This window comes from Notothenia coriiceps, unplaced genomic scaffold (genome assembly GCF_000735185.1).
Source record: "Notothenia coriiceps isolate Sejong01 unplaced genomic scaffold, NC01 NC01_scaffold00037246, whole genome shotgun sequence".
In the NCBI taxonomy this organism is placed as follows: Eukaryota; Metazoa; Chordata; class Actinopteri; order Perciformes; family Nototheniidae; genus Notothenia; species Notothenia coriiceps.
Window position 1 is genome coordinate 9,493,907 of NW_011369947.1, and position 7,707 is coordinate 9,501,613.

A 7,707-nucleotide genomic window follows, 5' to 3' on the forward strand; every position below is an offset into this window, starting at 1 on the left:
ACTGGCACATATTCAAACAACTGTGTGTTTGCAAGGCTCCTTTTCCTTAGTTTTAGTTTTAACCTCCCAGGAACAAATATAATCAGCAAACACTATTGATAGTATAAAGGTCAACCTTGTTTTTTTCTTAAAAATAAAACGAATTAAGCAATAAGATTGTTTTGACAAAAGTGTTGCTGTTAAATTGCATTCAGTATATCAAACATGAATTACTTATTATGCATCTGAATGACCCTGACACAATAATGTAATCATTTACAGTCTATCAAATAATTGGATAAGCATTGCTAATTTATAATTTTGCAAGAAGTGATGTTCGGATTCAGAGTTAAATCTAAATATTGTATATGCTTCTGGGTAGTTTGATTTACAACAAAACATTCAATTGTACAAACTGATTTTATGTTTTGTACAAAGTAGATTTTTCTAGCAGCCAAACTTAGTTAAAGTTGGAGAAAATGCAAATGCTCAAGTCCAATTACCTGAAGATTGTTCATAGTATAGTGCCCTAATAAATGTAATTAACTACATTCTGCTGTTGGACGTTCAATCGTCTATCATAAACTTATAAAGAGTGTACATATAGTTTTGAGTAAATGGGTATAACAATTCAAACAATTACTTTCTTGAATTACATAACTTCGCCTGTGGCCATTTGCACTTGTAAACAAACACACATTTTAACATAATATTACTTTTCATGTAAACGTGCACTAATTCTAAGCCATTCATACTGTATGCACACATGCCCTCATTTTTCGCTCTCACCACCTGACACAAAACCCACGCTGAGTATCAAGTATTAGTTATAATATATCATAACTTAATTTCTGCTGTTACTAAATGTGTGGAAGGTATACATTTTGCTGTACATCAGTTTATAGAGCAAAGGGGGAGGTATTTATTGTCCAAGGTGGATGTACAATTTAATATCCAGAAGTAAAATGTAATTTACTGAAAGTGGCAGAGAACTAGAATTATAATTAGAAAGGGGAGATTTATGTATTTAGATTTCAAGTTAAATCACAAGTAAGTCAGCTGAGGACATGAGCTTAGCCATTAGTCTAAAATGCATCATGAGATGTGATCGAGGTCATCATTGGCACGTCAACTTTCCCCAACAAGCCTTTCCTGGAGCCTGATAAGAATATTACTTAATTGCACCCATATGGCACATAGCCAACATATAAACTATAGAGTTGTCATGTGTTAAATTAAATATGCCCACTTCCCCAGAATAGTGAATTAAAGGTTAAGCTCCTGAGAATAGGGCGGTGCTTTAATGTGAGTTTCTTTGCATGCTAACTTATTTAATCAATTGTCATTTGACGTAGCTCCAACATATTTAGTGCATTAATGAATTACAAACGAAATAAGCTTCAAAGTATTTGAAAATGCTGAAATTACACATAAAAGTTTCCAATTACAGTAAATAATGCCCTTTTCATCATACCCATATTTATTGAGTGTGTCGACCATCTGAATATTGGTGTTTCCAGCAGAATTTGTCAAATAAAATGTTTATCTGAAACGGTGATATATATACAGTAGCGAAAGGCTTTCCTCTGTTCTTGTCTTACCTTACATTGAGCAGTGCAGTATCAATCAATCAATCAATCAATCAATCAATCAATCAATCAATCAATCAATCAATCAATGTGTATTTATATAGCACAATATCATAACTTTTACATTTGTCTAAGGGGACGTTACAGTTTGTACAGAATATGAACACAAATGCAACACACTCTGTCCTTAGACCCTTATCCCTCTCCCAGGACAGACAGACATGCAATAGATGTTGTGTGTAAATTCACAGGATAATACATTTACAACATAGGTAGTTCAAATGCTTGAAAAATGCATAGGTCATCTAGAAAAAGATGAACATGGATGCAGGTGGATGTCAACAATCCTCTGGGTGCCATCAAAGAATTGTAAGGTGAGCATCAGGCAGGACCACGGCGACAGAAACAGCCACGACTCAGGATCCACGACTCAGGACATAGTAATATTCAAACCAGGAACCTGATTCAGTGGCAGAACAATTACATTTTGCAACATATTTATTTATATCTATGAAATATAGCCTTCTCTTACTAGCACATAGTGTTTAGCTTATTAACTCCTATCCCACTAAAGAATCACTTAATGAATGATACCGTTTATTTCATTATCTTTTCTTTTATGTTCGTCATTATATTCAGTGCTTGAATTACAGTGTGGCCTTCCTGGCTGACTTTTTGACTTTTTCTGACGATTTTCAGATACTAGAGTGAGAGCGCGACAGCTCCATGCCAAGAGCTCCATAGCCGAGAAGTCCATCGGCAAAGAGTGCAACCTCCATTGCTGAGAGTTTGGAAGCTCAATCGCTGAGAGCTCCATCGCTGGGAGCTCATTCTACGAGAGCTTTATCATCGAGAGCTCCATCGAAGAAAGCTCCATGATGGGAGTGCGGCAGCTCCATCACCAACTGCTCCATCGCCGAGAGCTCCATTGACAAAAGCCCTATCAACGAGAGCTCCATCGTGAAGAACAATTATGTCATAGTAAATCATAAAGTATATCATAAAATACTATACAAGATAAAGTATGTATGTAAAACAATATATATAAAAAATGACATGGAATAGTAACAAAAAGTATTTAAAAGTCAAAGTAAAGTTGGTATTAAGTATTCCTCAAATATCTCATAATATAGCATGTCATTGTATCAGAAAATGTAAGAGTGCTGGAGTGTCAGATGCATGCATCGTGAAGGCAATGGCCACTCCTGAATGATGGCAACCAGCGACTGCCATCCTTAGGCCTGTGTTAAAGACTGGGTGATTTGGATTGGAGACTGACTCTGAGATAATGAGGTTTTCTAACAATACGAAGGCCCTTGGTTTTATACCACAACATGTCAGTGTATTCTTGGGAAAGATACTTAACGACAAGTTGATCCAATGACACGGCATGTGTGACTTTGTGTGAGTAGATGGCACCTTGTATTACTGCCTCCATGTCTTTGTGAATGCTGACTTGTATCTGTAAAAGCACTTTGATGGGCGTTAAAGTGCTATTTAAATACTGTCTATTTCTTGAGAAATATACTTAAATAAAGGAAATAATAATATATATTTACCATTTAACAGAGAAATCATGGGACAAAGGATATTCTTTGGCTGTTTTAGATGTTGTGTCATTTGAAAGATGTACATTTATCATTGATGACATGCCACTGTTTAAATGATCTTGTCATCCTTATCTTTTCCTCTCTTGCTTACCCCCCTAACCCTTATTGTTTTTCTTCTTTCTTTATTCTTTATTTCGAATAGATTAAAAAATAACAAATAAAAAATAACAAAATGTGAAAAACAGAATACCGCATTGTTAAAATATAGTATCCATCCACATTCATGGTAATATCTGTATTCAACAAAAAAAAAAAAAGTCTTCATATTAATAATAATAATGTGGATGTTGATAAATGTTATAGTATAATTATTGTTGAATGATCAAATCAAAATATAGTATGTCAAAGAAAAGTCATAGTATGTGGAAAAAAAGTCATTGTAATTTATGTCAAAAAGTATCAGAATAACTTTTTAGGTCATACACCTTTTTTTGGATAAATGATGGTTGAATTTTTAGAAATTAAACAATATTTATGCAAGTTTCCTTAATTTCTCATGTTTAATTAAATTAAAGGGTCGCAAACAAACTCAAGCATGGTGTGTGTAATGCCAAATGTGTTGTCCAATGTGTGTGAAACTGCTACTAGTGGTTTACAGACTCTGTTTAAGACTCGGCCAGAAGATGGCAGTGTATGACTATTGCTGCTGGGCAGATCTGGAAATATCATGCAGCCCAACAAAAGCCTTCCTTTGGACCAGGGGTGTCAAACTCAATTTCTTCGTGGGCCACATCAGCATTATGGTTGCACTCAAAGGGCCGGTTGTAACTTTAAGACTATATATCAAAATACATATATAAATATTTAATATATATAAAATAATGTATTATATGACATTATTGTCTCTGCATTGGATTATTATCGGATAGGGTAATGACTTCATAATTAACTACGTCTGAAAGCAGAAGTCTAGGGCAAATCATTCCAAGTCTCTTCACTGAGAATGTCACAAAAATGATTTAAAAAAAATCTATTTCTGAGAAAAAGGCAAATTCTAAGAAAAAATGAATATTTTGAAGAAAATAAGTCAAATTCTGAGAAAAAAACTTGTTCTTAGAAAAAAAGTCAAATTCTGAGAAAAAAGTCAAATTTGAGATGCATTGTGGGATATGTAGTTTATGGGCAACGTGTTTCTGTAAATCGGCATGTAACCGTATAATAAACATATTATATTCTTTGCAAGCTCTTGAGGGGCCGCATGAAATGAGGTCGCTGGCCGGATTTGGCCCCCGGGCCTTGAGTTTGACACCCCTGGACAGAGATTATAAGCACACATGAGCTGAAAATCAGTGCTCAGTACTTTGAGGAAATCCAAAGCATTTCTCACTGTGACACGTTTTCTATACATGTTTCAGTCTTTTTCTTTTGTTGTCATTTTGAATGAGTTGCCTTTATTATTGGGGTTAATCAGCATTAAACTCTGTTCACCCCTTCCTATGATAAGACCAATGGTTGACCATTGGTCTTATCATAGGAAGGGGTGAACAGAGTTTAATGCTGATTAACCCCAATAATAAAGGCAACTCATTCAAAATGACAACAAAAGAAAAAGACTGNTTTTATCTGATCCAGATGGTTACAAATTCCTTTTCTTTATGGCCGGGAACACCATGGGTGTTACAAAGTTGACTAAATCATCCAAAATCCAATGAAAGTGGTGATCATCAGCAATTGTTCAAATGTCTGCTGTGAAGGATGACATAAAGCCTTAATGCAATTGAATGTAAAACTCAAAAGTTATGATTGATGAAAGTAGTATATCGGTCAGATTTGACCCAAAGACAACAGGAGGGTTAAGTGAAAAATAAACTCTTGGAACCAACAAACACTAGGAACAGTTACTAAAACGCAGATTTTCCCACAAAAAACACCAAATGACTGAATTGTTTTCCATAGTGAGTCAGCAAAGTGGGCTATCCTACTCAAAGACTGTTTTTTGGTCAAATGGATTTTATATTTGGGGAAATTCAAGTAATTCCCGCCCGGTGCACTTGTTGACCACTCATGGCTCATGTGTTGTGAGCCATGAGTTTCACCTTGTAGTTTGTCTAAAGAGACCATGAATGTGTTGCTGAGCGGAGCGTCTTGTAACATGTGATTGTAAAAGCTCCAAAGGTGAAGTGCAGTGCAAACTAAAAAGAAGTGTTTACAACCTGTGAGATTCAGTTATTCTTTAGACAGACACATTTACTTATTCTGGCTCTTGTTCAACATGATATAATAATTCCTTCAATCGGCAGTGTGTCTGTGTTTCTGTTTTTGTTACATCTTGTTATGTCTACGCTTTGGGACCCACGACACTCCCCTTCCCCCTCCACGCTTTACCTCGATGATGTCGGCGTTGGTCCGGCTCTCGTGCGGCTCGTTGTACTCGGTGTATTTGAGCAGAACTTTGTCCATGTCGGTGCTGGCGTACTGGAACAGCTTGTTGGAGTGGTTGAAGATGATGAGGGCGATCTCGCAGTCGCACAGCACGCTCAGCTCGTACGCCTTCTTCATCAGACCAAACTTCCTCTTGGTGAACGTCACCTGGAGATAAGAAGAGGAGGAAGACATTTTGAGTCACGGGAATACTTCATTTTCAAATCGGAAATGAATACACTGCAAAAGAAATCCATATTTTTGTTAGTCAAAGTTAAATGTTGTATTCTAGTGCTCATGTTTTACACGTTTCATTTTAAACTGAGCTGGGGAGAAGAGGAATAACCTCGCCCTGTTGACATGTTATCGATTCGTCTTGAAGATATATCTGTATTTAAGTCGCCGTGGTGATTGACAATGTAAAATGGACCAGGAACATTCAAAGAACTGCAGATTTCTATGGAAATAACTTTTTTTTTTTTTTTTTTTCTGGGGGATTTTAGGGTGTATTAAGGTCGCGTTCACACCTGCCTTGTATAGTCCGGTTGAATCGAACCCTGGTGCGTTTAGCCGCTTGGTGCGGTTCGTTTGGGTCGGTGTGAACACAGTCCGAGACCTCTGACGTGAACTAAACAACCGGACTCTGGTCCGCTAAAATAGGTGGTCTCGGAGCGCTTGCTTGCGAACTCTGGAGCGGTTCGTACCTGGTGTGAACGCAGTCCGCACCAAAACATAGGAAGCGTAGTATTTACGTGTCACAAGAACGCGGATATCTTCAAAATCTTTAGCGAATGAGTCTTTCAAGACATCCGCGGTTGTTTAGTTAAAGAGTGAAGCAGAATGAAGTGTTGAACAGTGTCGTGTAAAGTAAAATTTTTCCGTCAGCTACATAAAAGTAAGAACACCTGTCGTCGGTGAAACGCCCCTCCTGACTGCAGAACGTCTCTCATTGTGTTATAATGTTTTTTAACGGACGTTGTCTGATTATATAATCATATGCGCGGGCCGCTATGTGTCTGTTGATCTCCAGATTAACAGCAGCACGAGAATAACCTGCTGAAAGTGCCGATGCTCCATGGCGGAGGCTCTGGTAGAAATTGCCTGGGGATTTGCGTTTGTTACCCCTTAATGGTCTGACCATTGGCGATTGACACAGCATTTTCCGGAGCACGATGACTTGTGTTTTAACGTTTATAGCTCCGCTCTGGGTAGTTTTGCCCGTGCGTGAACGCAAAACCGAACCTCTGAAAATGACACCATGCTAACAAACCCTGTTGGGTCTGGTGCGCACCAGAAAAACGCGACTATTAGGGTGTGAATTGCAATTCAACTTTAAACATCCGATGCATTTAAACATATAATCCAGGACATTCAAGGCCCAAGGTGAATTAGAACAGAACTGGTTTACAAAAAATAATAAACGTACAGAGTGTTTGAAAGCCTACAAACAGTTTTATGATATCACGCCCCCCATCCAAGACACGAGTGGATCTGACTGTTAATTACATTCTGGTTGAGTTGTTTCGTCAACCAATGTGTTGCTTAAAATAGATACTTCTGCATACAGCTATGCGACACTGCTTGAGTGTTGCGACGGCCAGAATAACGGGCTCGAGCAGCTGAACTCAGATAAGGAAATATTGATATTATTATGATAGATGATCTGATTGATGACGTGATATGAATAATAAGTGCGACACGTCGGCGTCTTCTCAGCATACGGCAGTTTTAAACTGTATTCCTTTATCCTGTTATATGACGTTTGATAGCAGCCTTCCCAAACTGAGGCCTTCACGCCTATTGGGTCAACGCTTAACTTTAAAAGTGGTTTCCAGGTTGGCAACCGCATCAGCTTTTGAGTTTGCCAAACTGAATGAACATACAGTTGCCCTTTTTAGTCACCTTGTATTTTTAAACTAATTAAAATACTACTACAATTAAACTCATCAAACCTGATTCTCACCAGAATGCGGTGACTCACTCCCGACTCCTTAACACCGATGCGTGGTGCGAGTCACGCGAATCTTTGTATTTTTGCGTGCTCGGCACCACGCCAAACAACCCCAATGCCTAAAGTGAATGAGGCTCCTTTGTTTTAATTCTATAAAACGTTTTAAAAAAATCTCACTTTATAGCTTTGTAGTAACTCACGGGAGGCCTTCTTTTAT